Below are 19,185 nucleotides of genomic sequence, written 5' to 3' on the forward strand. Positions count from 1 at the left end.
ACACACACATATATATACACACACACACACACACACACACACACACACATATATTTTAAAAACACACAGCCATCATTTTTTTTAAGAAGCTTATGTTTCATGAAGTTCCACTCTCAGTAATGCTGTGTGGTGGCATTTCCTTGGGCCATGCTGGTCTGAATAGACCTTCAGGCACATCTGAACACTAAACTACAAACAGTATCAAACTGGCTAGTTTCTGAGTCCTACATAGAAAAGGAACACATCGGGCTCTCCCCACTCTCTCCCTTGCCTGATTGTGAAACAAAGGCTGTTCTCTGGGCTCTGGTGGACCAGCTTGTGGGCTACAAGCTTGGAGAATTTGTAACTGAATGTTCTGTCTCTCTGTCCCTGTATCTTGTACAGCCGTTTAGTCAAAAGAGGATGATTAATACACAGGCTCTGTGCTGCATGCTCAGTGATGACACATCTACATGTGTGTGTGAGCACAGCCACACCCGAGAAGACAGAAGAGAGAGGTGAGCTAAAAGAAAGTTGTGGGGTCAAGTGGATTGCTTAATTGCTAAGTTAGCTATATATGGATATAGAGGAGTATATCCATATATATATAGATGGATATAGAGTGGATATATATATATATCCATATATATATAGATGGATATAGGATATAGAGTGATCAAATCCCAGTGTAAGATGCAATTCTACTTAAGGTGACATAAAACCAATGTCCGGTGGGGTGAGCGATGACAGTGATCTTTGTTCCTTGAGGCCACGAGAGGACACGCCAACGTGGACATACATACGATGACAGTGATCTTTGTTCCTTGAGGCCACGAGAGGACACGCCAACGTGGACATACATAAGGCTGTTTATCTATGACCTTTCAAAGAACAGGGTTGATATGGGTCTGATGAAACAAGTTTGAAACTCAAGTACGGCAAGGATTTAGAATTATATCGCGTAAATTGTACTTACATCCCTCTTGGAGACAGGTGTGTCAGATTTTATGCCAGATGCTCTCACATATATTAGCTCATATATTTCACATATATGAGTTAATACTTCTTTTAAATGTACGTTTAAAAATATGTGTTTTTTAAAAAGGTAGTAAGGGGGGCGCCTGGGTGGCGCAGTCGGTTAAGCGTCCGACTTCAGCCAGGTCACGATCTCGCGGTCCGTGAGTTCGAGCCCCGCGTCAGGCTCTGGGCTGATGGCTCAGAGCCTGGAGCCTGTTTCCGATTCTGTGTCTCCCTCTCTCTCTGACCCTCCCCCGTTCATGCTCTGTCTCTCTCTGTCCCAAAAATAAATAAACGTTGAAAAAAAAAAAAAAAGGTAGTAAGGATATAGAGAGGCTGATGGCTAAGACAAAATAGTGAAAGTCCTGCAAGAAACACTTGAAGATTTCTTATCTATTCATTTACTTTTAAGATTTCATTTGACAATTGGGGCGCCTGGGTGGCTTGGTTGGTTGAGCGTCCGACTTCGGCTCAAGTCATGATCTCATGGTTCATGGGTTCAAGCCCTGCATCGGGCTCTGTGCTGACAGCTCAGAGCCTGGAGCCTGCTACGGATTCTGTGTCTCACTCTTTGTCTCCCCGTCCCCTGCTTGTGCTCTCTCTCTCTCTCTCTCAAAGGTAAGTAAACATCAAAAATTTTTAAAAATAAAAAAAAAGATTTCATTTGACAATTAATAAAATTGCAGGGACTATTCTGCATGTTTTATAAATTTCAGCTCATGAAAAATAAGACAAAAAAAATATGAGGTAGTGTCTTAGTGAGCTCAAAGTGTCCCAACAAAAAGCAATAGACATTAATTTCTCCCAATTCTGGAGGCTGGGAAGTCTAAGACCTAGGTATCAGTGGAATTGGTTCCCCAGTGAAAGCCCTCTCTCTGGCTTGCAAATGGCTGTCTTCTCCCTGTGTCCTCCTATAGCAGAGAGAGAGGAAGCAAGCCTTCCACTGTCTCTTATTATATGGGCACTAATCCCATCTTGAGAGTCCTTCTCATCTCCTCTAAATCTAATCACGTTCCAAAGCCCTCATCACAGTCACAGTGGGGGTTAGGAATTCAACACATGATTTTGGGGGAAATACTTTAGCCCATAACAGGTACTATTATGTCAACTTTATGGATAAGTAAACTCAGGCGCAAATAGGCAGTAACTGTCTCAATGACACATGGCTAGTAAGAGGCCTCAGAGCCTGAATTCAAACCCAAGATATTCCATCATCTTAGCTACCACTTTGTCCCCTTTCTCATGATGAGGGAGTTGACAGCTATGTTAAAGTTGAATGTCCAGACATCTGCATATAGACTTCACTTGTGTTTCATTCTTTTGTTTGGGTCAGTGGCTCCCAGACGGTGATGTCCACAGGTAATACTGTGTATAAAGACTCTGGAGAGTAAGTTTGACCATAAGTAATTTTTGGCCAACATGCTTACTTTAAGCTCCGCATCTGTGTGGATAATACACTCAGTATAAATGGAAGATGTGTATTTATCACCACAAATATGGTGAAAGAAATGACAAAGCCCTGTTTTCATTTTATTGATTACCCAGTGTTGCTTATGGAAATGAACAAACCGATATTCTTTGGAAGGGGCATGAACAATTAATTCCAGGTCAGGAAGGACCATTCATGGGGCATTGGACAAGATACTTCATCACACAGGCTCGAAGACTCAGTTTAAGTCCTCTTCAATTTAAGAGGCTGTTTTTTAAGCCATGGAAACAGAGATCTCCCATTTCCTCCGAGTGTGTCGATGGGCCCAAGAATAAGCAGTTCGCTCAGACATCGCTGTTTGCACCCACTGGGACTGATGGCTTCATTTAGCAACATAGTGTTAGGTTTGGGATTTCTGTTGAGAAGAGGTTGAGGACGGGCCTAACATAATGCATAATCCACGGAAAAAGCCAAATCTTGTTTTGCTGTGTGTCATGAACAATTAGCCTATTGTTTCACGTTACTAGGTGAGTAAAAGAACTGGTTATATCCACGGTTGCCATGGATATGCCCTGCTGCAAATGGTCCCAGATTACAATATGGTGTTGAGTTGAGGAATAGCAGGCAAAGGGATTTGGCTGTACCAACTGGTGGAAGTGTGTCAGCATCTGAGACCGAGTGAGATGTTCACAGTCATGCTCATGTGCTTCAGAATCAGAAAGAACTGCCATTGTTATGAGCCATATACAGGGCCAAGTGGGCAGAATGGGGCCAACAATATACTCATTATGGTGCCCTTTCCATTTAACTAATTAAATTTTCATATGAATGAATTAATTTTGGGGATACCTATACCTTGTTTATGTCTGTCTCAAGTCTAAGCTATATTTCCATGGAACTGACCCAAAATGTTGATCCATGAGCAATGGTACTTAAGTTGCTCTATTTTGAGATTTAAAGAGATAAAGAGGTTTCCATCGTTGTGTGGAATTGGTGGCCTGAATTACTTAGTGCTCAAGATTGGAGATATTTAAAAAATTTTTTTAATGTTTATTGATTTTTGAGAGAGAGAGAGAGAGAGAGAGAGAGAGAGAGAGAGACAGAGCATGAGTGGGGGAGGGACAGAGAGAGAGGGAGACACAGAATCTGAAGCAGGCTCCAGGCTGAGCTGTCAACACAGAGTCTGATGCAGGTTGGAACTCATGGACTGCGAGATCATGACTTGAGCTGAAGTCGGACACTTAACCGACTGAGCCACCCAGGCACCCCAAGATTGGAGTTATTTTAGATTCTGAAACTCTTTACTTGTATAGAATCTTCTTGCCAGCCAATCCACAGCTAGCTTAAGATGTTGTATACATGTAACAATAATGGCATTGCATTTCTTAAAATGATGTAGTATAGATTTTTTTTTTTTTTTTGCTAATTTGGGTTCATTGGACATTAACATTAGTTAAGGTTTAGGTCATGTTATGAAATGGAATTATAAAAAGTTAACTCACCAGACAAACAAACTTTGACTATTTTTTCTTTTCTGCCTAAGAGAATCCTGGTGCACATTAAGTAGATTAAGTATAGGGGCATTCTGACATGACCACAACACTGTTGGATGTGGTAAATCTGAGCACCAAATTCCATGGGATGTTCCGCATGTCATTTAGATGTTGACAGAAGCCAGCCAATTGCAACTACAGTACTGGATTCCAAATACCTCCATCATTGGAATGCTTCTTCCAATCTCTCAACATTCTTTCTCTTCTTTTGCTCCCTTTTATTCTCTTTTATTTCCATGCTTATTTTTTGAAGAGACTCTGAGGTCAATTTTCTCTTCCCCCAGAACAACAATGTCATTCACTCTGAGCTGGCCAGAAGATACAATGCCCCCCTCCTGCATGTCCCATCAAATGTAAAGCCCTGGGCATCTGCTTTGAGGTTTGACAGGGAAAGCCTCTTCTCTCCAGACTATCAAACTGCTGTGAAAGCTTGTTTCAGTCAATTCTGCTATACCACACCCGTAAACACGGGAGAGGCAGAGAGCACTGGACCAATGCTCTGGAGCCAGCAGCTTGGGTTCAAATCCCAGCTCTGCCATTTGTTAGCTGTGCAACCTCTGGCAGGCCACTGAAGCTCTCTGGGCCTCAGTTGGCTCAACTGTAAATTGGGTGATATTCATACCACCTCAAGAGTGTTGCTGCAGAGGAAATGAGTTGTCGAGACACGTAAAGCTTTAGATAGTTCCTGATATGTAGTGAGTACTCAATATATGCCAGTCATTTGTGTAACAGGCCCTCTAGCTCAGAGGCCCCCAGCCCAGGCTGCTGAGCCAGCTACCAGGTTTCAAAGTCCGGGTCCACCTTCCAAATAGCTGTGCATCTGAGGCCAGTTACTTATTAGGTCAAACCATATGACCTTTCTACAAAAGTGGAGACGTCATAGCACTTAATCTAATATATACATTAGGACATTAGTTCTCCGTGCCTCAGTCTACTTGTCCATTAAAAACAGGGGCCATAGGGGCGCCTGGGTGGCTCAGTTGGTTGGGCATCTGACTTCAGCTCAGGTCATGATCTCGCAGTCCGTGAGTTCGAGCCCCGTGTCAGGCTCTGTGCTGACAGCTCAGAGCCTGGAGCCTGCTTTGGATTCTGTGTGTCTCTCTCTGCCCCTCCCCTGCTCATGCTCTGTATCTCTGTCTCAAAAATAAATAAAAACATTAAAAAATTAATTTAAAAACAGGGGCCATAATCCTACCTCATAGGATTGTTACAGGAAGCAAATGAGGGAGCATCTGCGAACATGTGGGACAATGCTTGATATATAGATTCTATTTAAGTATTTGCTATTATTATTTTTGTTACCCTCACATCTCATTACTGCTTGACACAAACTGTCCCCAAGAATAGCCTGCTTATTAATCTCTCTTTTTGCTTCTGTCAATCAGCTTTTCAGTCTTGCCAGCAATGCCCCTCTTCTTCAAAGCTTGGTCTCAGTTCACCTGATTGACCCGCCCACTGCATTCTCTCCATTTCTACCATGTCTCCTGGCATTTGTATATTCACCGAGGACACGATGTTTTACATTAGCTTCCCGTGGTTCCCATGGCATCTTTGTCTTTTTCGTATGTTGACCCTGGAGTGTGAGGGTCCAGGGACATTGTGACATTTGTTTTGTGTCCTTTCATGTGATGATTATTTTATATCTTTAGAAAAATTCCTTAAGTTATAACTAAACGTGGGACCCCTAATGTCTTCCTATGTTTTTTTTAAACAAGTTTATAAAAAACTTGAATACTTTTAGACTTACATAAAAGTTGCAAAGCTAGTACAGAGAATTCCTGGATGCCCTTACCCAGTCTCCTCTAATGTTAAAATTGTATACAACCATTTTACAATTGCCCAAACAGAGAAATCTGCATTGGTCCATTACTATGAACTAAACTTCAGATTTGATTCAACACTTCACCTGTTTTCCAGTGATGTCCTTTCTTTCCTGCAGGATCCCATCCAGGATGCTACGGTGCATTTAGTCATTATGTCCCCTTAGTTTCCTGTGGTTGGTGACAGTTCTCAGTCTTCCTTGCTTTTCATGACCTTAAAGGTTTTGAGGAGGGGCGCCTGGGTGGCGCAGTCGGTTAAGTGTCCGACTTCAGCCAGGTCACGATCTTGCGGTCCGTGAGTTCAAGCCCCACGTCAGGCTCTGGGCTGATGGCTCAGAGCCTGGAGCCTGTTTCCCATTCTGTGTCTCCCTCTCTCTCTGCCCCTCCCCCGTTCATGCTCTGTCTCTCTCTGTCCCAAAAATAAATAAACGTTGAAAAAAAAAATTAAAAAAAAAAAAAAAAAAAGGTTTTGAGGAATACCAGTCTGGCATCTTGTAGAGTGTCACTTGATTTGACACTGATTCTGATATCATTTGATATCTGATTCTCCCCTCCACCCCCCCCCCCCCAGAATGATTAGACTGGGGTTGTGGACTTTTGGGGAGGAACACCAGAAAGGTCAAGTGTCTTCTCATCATATCATCTTGGGGGCATATGATACCAACATGGCTTCTCACTGGGATGTCAGCCTTGACACCTCTGTTCTACAATTTTTACACAGAATTCTCTGCATGTTAAAGTTACTGAGAGACCATCCAAACATGGGAAGTAGGTACGTTGTCAAAATCACAACATTTTGGAGCACTGAATGGGCTTGCTCAGTTGTTCCCAACCTTATCAGATGCAACGCCTTTTTTTTTTTTTTTTAATAATAAATATCTTCAAATGCTTGTTTACTATTCTGAGAAAAAATGTATGGGTGGTAAAATTTATCAGTACTCACAATCACAGAAAAGAATGTCCTAATTTTAATATAAAGGGGAAACAAAAGGACAGTAACATGTAATAATATTATAAATGTTCCCAAATGTAAATGCTCCAGTCTAACTATTCTGCAAGCTATAGTGCCAGGGTCAGATGCTTACATCTATATGAAGACTTCACGAATGACATAGCCACAAACGTACAGGCTGATCAAGGACTCAAGTACAATGAGTGGCACTGTCCTTGGTGAGCTGGTTTTCTCAATGGTGAACCACCTGTGGGAAAGTTCCAACAAAATATCATTGCCCTCAATTTTCATGGTGTTTCATTCCTGGAAGAAATTCACTACTTACTAAAAACATGCAAAAATATTGTGCTTTTAAAGGTAAAATGGAGTTAGGCTCAGATAATTGGAACCAGGTTTTTCACTTACATGGAAGTGTGTGGGAATGGGGCAGAGAAAAACACTTCATTGTAGAAATGTCCTGTGCATTGTAGGACATGTACCCTCCTTGGGCTCCACTTACTAACTGCCAGTGGTACCCCCGAAACAGAGAGGGCAAAAAGAAACACTCTTTGCATTTCAAGATGAAATTTCCAAACGATGGGGGCCATACTGCCCCAGTAGGGACCACTAGTGGTCTAGTTTAAGTCCATGTGCCTCCATTCACACCTAGGAGCTGGGCTCGGGTCCATGTAGCCAGCACAGGAAGGTAAAACTTCGCCTGGAAGTCAGGTGTGCTAGCTCCTAATGTGCATGATCTGGTGCTTGCTGAGCTCTCAACAGGACCCATTGGGAACCGTCGTATTGATGCTGATTGATCAAATCATACAACTCACATCACCTACACACATGCCTACACACACCACCACCATCACCACAACTCAATTCCTGCACCAAACCCTTCACAGATTTTCCATTGAATGTAGGAGAATATTCATATCTTTACATTGGCTTAAAAGGCCCTGTACAACGTCACCCTCATTTGCCCCTTCAGCTTTATTTCATACGTTTTTGCCCCCTTGCACATTATGCTTCTACCATGCTGGGCTTCTCTCAGTTACTGGTTAAGTGTTACCTCCTTCCTGCCACAGGGCCTTGACACATGCTATTCCCCCCTCCCTGGCTTTTTTCCTACTTGTTGCCTGGCAAAATCCTACTTATTTTGCATAGCATAGCTTAAAAGTCACTTATTCAGAAAGCCTTTTCCTGAGTCTCCTTGTTCAGATGTTCTAACAGCATCCTGTATTTCTTGAACATACACTTATCAGAGCTTATGATTCAGTAATTGCGTGACTCTGTGTTTGATATCTGCTACCTCCACTAGGCTCCTCAGGAGGCAGGAGCTTCACTGGCTTTACTCATTATTGTGCTCCCAGTACACAGCCCAGGGCCTGGAGCAGAGTAGGTTCTAAATCTCTGCTGAGCACATGAATGGATGAATAGCTGGGTTAGCTGTCTAGAATGGTTTTCAGGTTGGCTCAAAGGCAGGCACAATGGAGTAAACAAAATCATGCTTTTTCACGACGGGCAGGAGCAACAGAACCTTGGTTCTAGTTTGCTGTGAAGATAGAGAGCCATGCTATTTGAGACCATTGGTTTTGGCTTGTTTCAATAGGCTGGTTTTCAAAAGAACATAGAATAGAGGAGGCTGGAAGGTACCTCTCTGTTTAGACAATGCCGAGCTCCTGCATCTATCTGGAGCCAGCTTCCCTGCTGGAAGGAACTGGAGGCTTAAGTAACATCTCTGCAAGCTTTGGCTTTAGAAGATTCAACCCTACAAGTACCCCCCACTTCGTCCTTCCCCTGGTATTACCAATATCATCTTATCTCCAAGTAGCCCTTGGTATGGTGCCTTTAAAAAAATTTTTATTTATTTATTTTGAGAGAAAGAGACCGCACAAGCAGGGGAGGGGCAGAGAGGAGAGACAGAATCCCAAGCAGGCTCCGTGCCATCAGCACAGAGCCCGAGGTGGGGCTCGAACTCATGAACTGTGAGAGCTGATATCAAGAGTCGGACACATAACCAACTGCACCGCCCAGGCACCCCGATATTGTGCCTTTTAAAGTGCAAATTTTGTTTTCTTTCTTTCCCAAACTTCAGCCCTCTGGGTATCTATCCCTTTCCTTAATTTGGCACATCTGCACATCACCAGTGTTATTATTTATTAATGTTTTTCTTTGAACACATCACACCCTGACATTGACGCAGATTTTAGCTTCAAAACACACACTAATATGCATGAACTCCTGTATTTCTGGGGCTTGTTGTATTCATTTGGGAAAGACTGCTCTTTTTCTTAACAGTGTTCCAAGGCAGACCTCCTTACTGTCCTTAATTTGTTAAGAATGCTGATGAACAGAGAGGTTTGCTGACTTGCTCAAGGTCATAGAGTTATTAGCAGCGACAGAACTGGGATTCAGAGCGTCTGGCTCCTGACTCTGTCCTGGGCTGTCCCTGTCACGCTAACTCAAACGATTCTTAACTGAGTTCTCCACCCACACCAGGCACTCCGTAAATGTGAACCGCTATGGGACTAATGATCACTCCTCAAAGCAGACTCTTCTGTAAGGTTTCCCCCCCTTCTCCCCAGAGAATGTCATATCCAGTCTCTGCCACTGGTATCTGGGAGGTTAACACCTTTTAGATGGCTCTTCCCAATTTGTAATATTCTGAGCCGTCTGTGAGCCATGTCTCATTTACAAATGCTGCATCCTTCTTGTTTACATCACTAAGATGTTCACAGTTTTGATGATGAAGGCTATTCTGACATCCTCACAGAGATAGGTAAATCTCCTCTCGGGAGGTACGATGTATTTTCCATGTGAGTGTCTAATTCATCCGTGATGATGCCTGTAAGAGTCGCAAAGGCATCACTGTCCCAGGGAGATAGGAAACCTTCAGTGAGGCCTCAGGATGGCTCCAACACTGGAGGCAGCTCCCTTCCTGATTCTGGAAGGCACTGTTTTCGGGAAGATTCCCTGCCCTCCTGATTTTCAGCATATGGTGGTTTCCTGAACTCCTGCAGAGTTGCTGATCCTGATTTTAAATTCAGTCCCTAACTTGGAACTAAGTCACCCATGGATCCCAGGCACTCCACCATGACATGTCATACAACTCCAGCTGCTGGAAGATCTTAAAGTCCGATCCCACTGGCATTCTTTCTGATCCTGGCTGAACACACCTAGATCATTCCAAACACATGGCTTTTGTCCTTGTTGTTCCCTCTGACTGGAACGTTCTGTCTCCAGTTTTTGCCACACCTGTTTTCATCATTTACGTTTCAACTCAATATTCTCTCTTCAAGGCCGTTCCCTGACCATCCTATGCAAAACTGCACTCCTAACTCCTCACCCCAATGACCCCCAAGTCTATTACTTTGATCTACTTTTTTTGTGAGACTTATTATGACCCCAAAGTATCTTATTTGGTTACTAATGGTCTATCTCCCTCCTGTCCCCAGTAGGATGTAACTCTTGCAAAAGAAAAGGTGAGAACTCTCTTGTTTACTACTTTCCCTCCAGTGCCAGGCAGGGCACTTCAGAAGTAGCTACATAAGTAAATGCATGACTGTGGTCCGGTCCCCACAGTGAGGGGCAGGGGGAAAAGGACAACTGCGGAATCAGATGGATGCAACCTTTTGTTATCATGGAGAAATTGGAACATGGGCTTAGGAGTTAGATAGGCTTGGGTTCCAGTTCCACCTCTGCTGCCCTGGCTGTGTGCCACAAGCAAGTTATCTCATCTCTGTTCTTTCGGCACATCAACAGTAAACGGGGACTGAACGCGCTGTAGTATATCATGTGCCTGGCCCCGTGCCAACCACTGTACTAGGATCTCAACAAATGTTAACTAACTTCCCTTCTCTTAGAAATGCCAGAAGAAACCCATGAAACTCTTGACAGCCTTTATAACACACTTGACAGCTAATAAAGAACTCCGGTCTCCTTATATTTGGTACAATCTGCTTAAGTACAACTGCCATACATTTTTCAAAAAGCAGTGACATTTTCAAAACTTGGTTATCTTATGTAGACTCCTGAGAGGGTGTACAGTCTTAAATCCACTGAAAAGAATCTAGTCTTTTAGTGCGTGACCTATTTGATAGAGGTGTCCCTCCCCTGTATATTCAATTACTTGCTGTATAATAGAACCGTGCACACCACATATAGTTCCGTAGTTGAACACTATGTTCCTCAGGTGGCATAAGGGACTTTGAAGTACTTGTCAGCAACTGGCTTTCCTGGAACCATACTCTAACCACTCAGTTCACAGTGGCATTTTACTTCTGAAGTCCTTGTTCAGAATATTAAAAAGGGCACGCAGCAGACTTCATTCCTTTGCTTCAAGGACTGTGATTTTGTAAAGCTGGACCCCGTGATCTACTCAGGAGAGTGTCAAGGGCTCCAGCAAATGCTTAAAAATGGTTTTGAATGTGGCCTGGAGGTGTTAAGTTGGTCAGTAACTGTAACTATGGAGTCTGATTGTGGGGAATTTAGTTCTCCTTCCCACTTCGTCCCAGATGGTGAGCTGGAACGATTGAACAGGACAATTTCACAGGACTTCGGAGGTCGCTCAAACTACTTTTTGTTAGTGCACAATGGTGCTTTCCTAGTTAAAAAAAAAATGTTGCTGACTTTTCTCAGCTATAAGCTTGGCAAGGGAAGTATTGAAGTTTGCTAGACTTCACCTAGATCAGCTACACTTTTGTTGAATTCTGAATGATCAGTCAGACCTCTGGGGTCCCTCATCTTTCACTGTAATGACAGCTAGATTTATTCTATCCAAAACTGGTGCTCAAGAGCAGGAGATGGGACCATTCGTTTGTCACGTTGGCCATTGTGACACCATGATTATGTGATGTCCAACTTGGTCTTTGGTCTGAAGAGAGTGAACAGAGATGAGAGAGATGTGAAACCCGTTAAGGGGTGGCGGTGGGGGGCAGGGGCAGTGCACTTTGTTCCTGGCTTCAGGTTGTGAGGACTTGGGATCTTTTCAGATCTGTTTTTCAGGACCTTGCAGATGTTAAAAGCAACTATCTTGTGACATTTCTCTTTGAGAGGCGACAAGTTGAATTTTGGATTGTGATAGATAAGGGTTACTCAACCTCAGTACTATTGACATTTTGGGTTGGCTAATTCTTTTTTTTTTTTAAGTTTTTTATTTTGAGAGAGAGAGAGAGAGAGAGAGAGAGAGAGAGCGCACAAGCAGAGGAGGGACAGAGAGACAGGGAGAGGGAGAGAGTGAATCCCAAGCAGGCCCCGCACTGTCAGCGCAGAGCCCAATGGGGGCTCGATCTCATGAACCATGAGATCATGACTAGAGCTGAAATGAAGAGTTGGATGCTTAACCGACTGAGCCACCCAGGTGTCTCTGGGTTGGCTAATTCTTTGGGGGGCTGTCCTGTGCTTCCTAAAATGGGTAGTAGCATACCTGGCCTCTATCAGTAAATGCCAGTAGACATCCTCCAAGTTGTGACAACCCAAACTACTAGGCATCATCAAATGTCTCCTGGGGACAGGGGGTGGGGCAGAATTGCCTCTGGTGGAGAACCAGTGGAGAATCTCACTGAGGGAGATTTCGTGGGCACAGGAAAACTTGGAGTGTTCCAGCTTCTCTTGGTTGTCCTGGGGTTTTAGAGCTTTGAGTTCCCTGAAAAAATGGATTTTTGATGGATTTGCAGACAGGTAAAGGATGAACTGCAGGAAAAGGTGAGAGAGGGTGGTACCCGAATGCACTTAATTCCCACCCCCCTTCCTCCCTCTCTTCTGCACCTCTGCTAGTCTTCTAGCAGTGAAGCAGGGGGTGGCATAGATGTGGAGAAGCCTGGCTGAACCGGACAAGCTGGAGCTGGGAAGCCCAGTGCCTGCAGACTGAACTGGGGGAGCCTGAGGCTTTTAGAACTTCAAGCAATCCCGATATTTAAATTCAGGCATCAGCAATTTACTGCAGGCAGCATGGAAGATGGTTTTTGGAGGTAGCTGGGCATCGGCTGGGGCCTTTGGCAAAACTGCACTGTAGGCAAAGCTGTTTTTGCCACCTCTCTCCTTGTGAACCTCCCCCACGCCCTGTCTCACTCTCTGCCCTCCGGGCACACAGTCGCCTTGTGCTGTCCTCTGGCTGCTCAAAGTCGGCCTCGCCCAGCCTGAGCCATCTGCTTCATTACCTGCCCCCATTTTAACTCTCCTTCCCCGAATGCTGATTTCAGCTCTTTTGGGGGTTAAGATTAAAGATTCAAATACCTCACACTAAGGGGAGAAGAGTCAGTAGGTTTAACCTATTCAGGGGATGTTTAGATTCTTTGAAGCTTGCTACTCCTCCTTCAGAAGACATTTGGGAACAAAGGGCTCTTCTCTGGTTTTTCTAGTTTTCCTGAAATGAGCCCCCTGGTTATATATTTTCTAGTCACAGTCTCCCCACTTGGCAATCACAACCCATGAAGTCCATAAATCAGACTTAACTTAGAAAGGGGCGCCATACAAGGTGAGCTGTGAATTTCCCATAAAAGAAAAAAAAAAAAAGAGAGAGAGATCCAAATTCTGTAGCTTGGCCTACAAAGCCCTTTGCAACCTCCTCTCCATTCATTCACTCAAATGTGGTAAAAAAAAAAAAAAAAAGATGGACACCGACCCTGGCACCTACTCTCCAAAAATGCATACTGTCCAGTGGGGGATATACATCCAATGCCACGTGTTGGCCCAGGGTAGGTCAAGAAGGCTTGGGAGCACCTTGTAGGGGGTACTAACCACAACGGCTGGTCCAGGGAGGGAATCTCTCTGCTATCTCCATATGTCTCTACCTGGCACACCTTGTCACCCCTCTCTAGCTGTGTACCTGACAGTCCCTCTGTCTAAATGCTTTCCCATCATCTGTCTGGAAAACTCTTAACATCTTTCATGATCCAGCTTACCTGTTACCCCCAGGAAAATTTTTCTGACTGTACTTTTTCCTCTCTTGTTTTGCTTTGGCACATCTCCCCTTCCTCACCCCCAAATAAGTGTGTTCTTTTCTTCAGGCTTTATATACCCATTCTATGGAAATATGTGTCACGGTGATTTGCAATGATCTGTTTACTTGTCAATCTTCTCCATTAAACTTTTTTCAAAGCTGAAGCAATGAAGCGTGTCTCTTTCTAGCTCCCAGTTCGTAGCCCAGTGCCAGGCACACAGAAGTGCTCAGTAAAAGTCACTGTATGAATGAACTCATTCCAACCAGAATCTGGAAAATGTGATAGCAGGCTGTCTGCTTTTTTCCCTTTTATATTACATTGTGAGACATATATACAGAAGAGTCCATAAAACATATATGTCTGGTATAAAATGAAAATCCGTGTAACCACAGCCCAGGTCAAGAAATCGCTCCCTCTATTCTTAACTCATCAGTGGATGTCATCAGCTTGAATTGAGTGTGTCAGTAAGCCGAGGACTCAAAATTCTGTATCTGACCTGAAGTTATTGGGGTCTCCTGCGAAGCATGTCCTCAGCTTGAACCTCAGGCCTGATACTTCAGATACCACCAACTTGGCCGGAAGCCAAGCAATTCAGTCAAACATCACCTGGCAGACGTGGTCTGCAATCTAGCTACAGGAAGCTCTTCGCTCCACTGGACAGTATCTTGTTCGAGATCTTGAGCCCTTTGCTCCCCCCTCCCCCAATATTGAGGCTGCAGGTGTATCTGGACTCTGTCACATTTGAGAAAAAAAAAAAACAATTAGCATGTGAGCTTATTTGCTAACAGTTAACCTGTGTGGAGATCAGCCTTTATTTTTTGGTTGCTGTTAATACAAGCAGCTGAAATCTTGCCGTGTTATCAGAAGGGGGGTGCTCTGCTCTTCTCTGAGTGGAAATCAGCCATCTGCCTCACTGCGTTCAGTCAGAACACCGTGCCTCTGGAAAAGCCTGTAGTTACAGGATGCATGGTAACCACCTTCAGTGCAGCCCAGCTCTGAGCTCGCAGGGCCGTGTGCACAGGTCTTATCCAGTCCCGCTGTCGGGCCCCAAAGCTCCCTCTTCCTTCCCTAGTTGTCCTCAACAAGGCAGCACCTGCCTGTCTTTCTTCCTCCCTCCCTCCCTTCCCTCTTTCTTCGGTTCCTCCTCTTTTCCTTATTCCTCCCTCTCTCCTTCCCTTCTTTTCTTTCCTCTCTTCCTTGTAGCTGTCCAACAAGACTCTCTGTACACAGACTACAATGATGATTTGTTCAATAAATAGTTCTTGAACCTGGCTGTAGTTCTTTTCTCGATTGAAAATTCAGCTAAGTTTCAGCAGGCTATCAATTCTAGGATCCCCTGATTTCACTCTTCTTTCTGTGTGTGTGATGCATGAATCCATAGTCACTGTATTTAACTTAACTCGAATTAAAAAAAATTTGTGTAAAACAGATAACAACCTGATTCTCTTTCTGTTACTTGCTTCAAAGGGTTTCATTCACATACTAACTATTTTCTAAGCAGCTACCATGTGACAGACACAGTCTGAGATGCTGAGGCCAGAGCAGGGAGCAGGCAGAGGCAGTCCCTTTTCTCGTGGGGCTGGCATTTTGAAGGGTTTTTATATTCTAGAACTGAGCTGTCCAATATGGTAGCCACTAGCAATGTGCAGCTATTTAAATTTATTAAAATTAAATAAAATTTAAAATCCACTCTCATTCACACCAGCCACGTTTCAAGGGTTCACCAACCACATGAGACTAGCAGCTTGCCATTGGGCAGCACAAATCTAGACCAGTCCCATCATCACAGAAACTGAACTAGGATATTCTGGAGGAATTTGCCAGACCTACTACCACTCCAAGACTTGAAGAGATCCCTGTAGCAATCTTGTGAGATGATTTATTATGACACCAGATCATGACTCCTTTACATACAATCCTCCCTTTGAAACACGGAGCTTACATCCAGCACGCCTGGAGCCAGTGAATTTATTAATTTGAGCATCCTGTTTTTACTTACAAGACAGCTAAATCAGTGTGGTGGAATAGCATTTTGAAATACTCATTTTTCCCTCTCGTCTTTCAAGCAGGTATTGGCTCTGTATCAGGGAAGGAGGGGCTGTAGGGTAGAATCCAGAAATAGGCTTTGAGTCTGGCTGCTTTTGTGGTCCAAATGTACGAGCTCAGGACCTTTGAGCATTTGTAGAAGGGGCAAGAGAAAGGAAGATTTGAGGAAATAGATAAAAATGTCTCAGCAGAAGCAGGACTGGAGGAGAGAGAGAAGAAATGTGTGCCTGTGCACACATGTGAGGGTGTCTGAGAGTGAATGCCAACTTGCATGTGTTATACGGGCTCATGCTACATGGTTTTCCTGGCAGTTCCATTGGGGGTAGTGTGATCTCAGAGGGATATAGTGTCTAGGGATTTTGGACAGTGGGGAGATGTCATAAATCCACTAGACCTGAAGGGTCCAACTGACCGGGATGATGGATGTTTCAGCAGCTGTGTGATAATTCCACTAAGTCCTGCCCTTACTCCAACCTTAACCCACCTCAGGGAAGGTGACCCTTGGGTCATGATTTTCCTCCAGGTTATGGGGATGCATGTTCAAAACAGAAATCAGTGGAATTATAATAAAAAATTAAGCGGATTTTCTGGCAGCATCCGCATTTGTGGTCTGGGAGCCATATCCACTCCTCAAGCAGTGTGGTTTCCATATACACCAACTCCACATGCACAGACCTAATCTCCTTTGGTCTGCTGGACTTGGATTGGTAGAGTAACATTTCTCCTGGAAGAAACAAGCGCACAAAGCAGTGTCATCTTCTGCATTTGGACAGAATGTCACATAGGAAATTGACTCCATCCTGGAGCTCTGGTTTCACACGTTCATCAACTGAAGTAAGGGGGAAGGAAGCCAAGGCAATGGCATGACGGGATGGTTTAGACGAGGACTTAGCAAACCTACTGCCCATAGGCCAAGTCTGGTTTGTCTCCTGTTTCAGTAAATAAAGTGTCGTTGGAACACAGCCACACCCATTAGTTTATTTATTGTTGCGTTGCGGAGTTACGAGTATACTGTATGGCTTTCAATACCACCTGACCTTTAAGAGAAAAAGTTTGCCGACCCCTTGGCTGAGATTACAAACTCCTGAAAAACAAGGACAGTGTCCATACATCTCCTGTTTCCTCACAGGGCCTGCCTGGTAGAAGAGCAGGTGCAGAGCAGGGATTTGAGATCTATGGTGGAAGAAACGATTCTAAGTCTGGAATAAACCTTCCTGCTTCAAGAATGACTTCTTTCACAGACTCCTGGGAACATAACGCCTTGCGTTACAGAAACAACTTCAGGGGTTAAAGAAGTACAGGGTGCAAATTGGTCTCTGTCATTTGTAACGAGAGAGATAATCTTGTTGCCATAGTTACTACAGATGACCAGATCTACCGTCTGCTGTATATATAATCTGGGCACCCCGGCCTCCTACTCTGTACTGCAAGGAAGGGTCCTGAGCCTCCAATACACATTGTGTCAGGCTGGATCTGAGGAGACTTGGAGCCTGAGTGCCTTTCTTAGGTGGAGTTCTTCCAGGAGTGACCCTATGCAAAGGATTCTCACGAAAGTGATTTGTTAAAGGCAGTGCTCTGCAGAAGAATGAGATAGAAGAAAGTGGAGGAAGCAGAGTAAGCAAAACACAAATGGCAAAAAACAAAACAAAACAATGAAAGAAGAACCGAGGTGCAATTTCAGATGAAGTCCGAGCCTTAGCCTGATCCTACGGGGATCTTTGGAGTCTGAATTACATTTCACATTCAAGAAGCGACTTTGCGGTCCTAAAGGTGGTGGCTCTTCCAAGTAAGCCAAGAGTCAAGGGAGCTAGACCTTCGTATCCTCTTACCCTTTCCTTCTCAGCAGGCAGCATCAGAGTATGGAGGCCCTGGAGGTACAAAAACTCTCAGGCACTTTAGGCTCTCCGGGTAGCGAAGCCACACCAGCAGCTCCCGGGTTAAGTTTACAGCAAAGAGCCCTTAGCATCAAAGGGCACAGAAACTGGATGGTGCATACAGAACTTTGGTAAAGGGGGATGCGAGAGGATCTGGAGAGAGGACTAACGCTATTTGCTATAGGCCAGACTGGATGTCTTCTCCACCAATGCTTCCACGTGGTTTGGGATTACATGCCATTTTGGATTCTACGTGTCATTTCTATGATATGGGCCCTCCCAGGTATAGCATAATCTTCTTCCTCTTTTTCCTCATCCTTTTCCCTTTTCCTTCGAAGGAAAATTATTTTGGGGGAGGAAACAAAAAAAAAAAAAGCCACTTTTTGTTCAGGGTCTCCCTTGTTATGATTAAAAAGATAAAATGTTTGAAATTTGCTTTGAGACTGTATTATTTCTCCTATAACATCTCCAGGGGAAAATAAATCCCCAAAGCTCTCTACCCACTCTGTAGAATGATATTTCTTTTATTTGACTTAAGTCTGCAACTTTCATACTTCAATGGATCCTTGGCTCAAGTACACTGGGATTTGGGGACCCATGTCATACTCACTTTATCCACAGAGAGATTCATTTTGGGAGTTGACAGACTTCAGACATGATCGCTTTCATCTTTCAGAGCGAAGAGCCCTCATCTTCCTGATCCATCCTCAAATTAGAGCTTCTCATTCACTCCTTCCCTGAGTCTGGCTGCTCTTCTCTGGCTCAGCACATTTGTGTTTTTCTTGAGAGAGAGTGACCAGCACTATCCTCAGTATCCCAGGAACGGATATACTACAGCTTCAGGTCAGGTACAGACAGCCCCTTTTGTTTCATTTTTAATGCTATTATAGATGATGTTCAACATCATTTTGGGTTGAGTGACATACCATGCAGGTGTCTCTAGTATTCAATCTATAGTGATTACCTTTCCTTACCTGTAGTCAATTACATCTCATTAGAAGGCAGACTATTACTGTTTTTTCAATGTTTATTTATTTTTGAGAGAGAGAGAGAGAGAGAGACAGAGCGTGAATGGGGGAGGGGCAGAGAGAGAGAGGGAGACACAGAATCCAAAGCAGGCTCCAGGCTCTAAGCTGTCAGCACAGAGCCTGACATGGGGCTCAAACCCACAGACCGAAAGATTATGATCTGAGCCGAAGTCGGACACCTACCCGACTGAGCCACCCAGGTGCCCCTATTATTGTGTTTTAATGACTAATTTCATCTGAAACTGGCTCTTAGTAAAACTTCCTGCTACTTTTCTGCTGGTACAAACATGAACTCTTTCTGAAGTCCTTCATTATTGGCTTAGTATTCAGCATCGCCATAGACTTTAGTTTTTTTCTCTAAATCTTACAGAATCCCATTTTTATTTTGCACATGCTGAAGAGAACAAATTCCATCACAGTTTTTAGGAAAAACCCTACTGATTCGCTTCTATTCAAAGGGTATGCAATTTTTATATCTTTTGTCCCCAGTGAGAAGTTAGCTCCCCATAGGTGACAAAATAGTCCCAACAGTTAGATGGGAAGCTAACTTTTTTGTACCAAGTT

The 19,185-nt window shown here is 43.9% G+C and overlaps 1 protein-coding gene and 1 long non-coding RNA gene across 10 annotated transcripts in view; one reads left to right on the top strand and one right to left on the bottom strand.

Moving 5' to 3' along the window:
- The window catches only part of TRPM3 (transient receptor potential cation channel subfamily M member 3), an 803,813-nt gene that overhangs the window by 29,678 nt on the left and 754,950 nt on the right, over positions 1 to 19,185 (bottom strand). The gene's annotated exons all lie outside the window — the stretch shown is intronic.
- Positions 16,597 to 19,185, top strand: part of LOC147574721 (uncharacterized) — a 30,209-nt gene continuing 27,620 nt past the window's right edge. For both annotated transcript variants that reach the window (XR_015243460.1, XR_015243459.1), the window contains exons 1-2: positions 16,597 to 17,876; positions 18,270 to 18,441. This is a non-coding gene — a long non-coding RNA (uncharacterized LOC147574721). The remainder of the gene's footprint in view (positions 17,877 to 18,269; positions 18,442 to 19,185) is intronic.

Source organism: Puma concolor, chromosome D4 (genome assembly GCF_028749965.1).
Source record: "Puma concolor isolate L17-30 chromosome D4, mPumCon1.1.hap2, whole genome shotgun sequence".
NCBI classification, from domain to species: domain Eukaryota; kingdom Metazoa; phylum Chordata; class Mammalia; order Carnivora; family Felidae; genus Puma; species Puma concolor.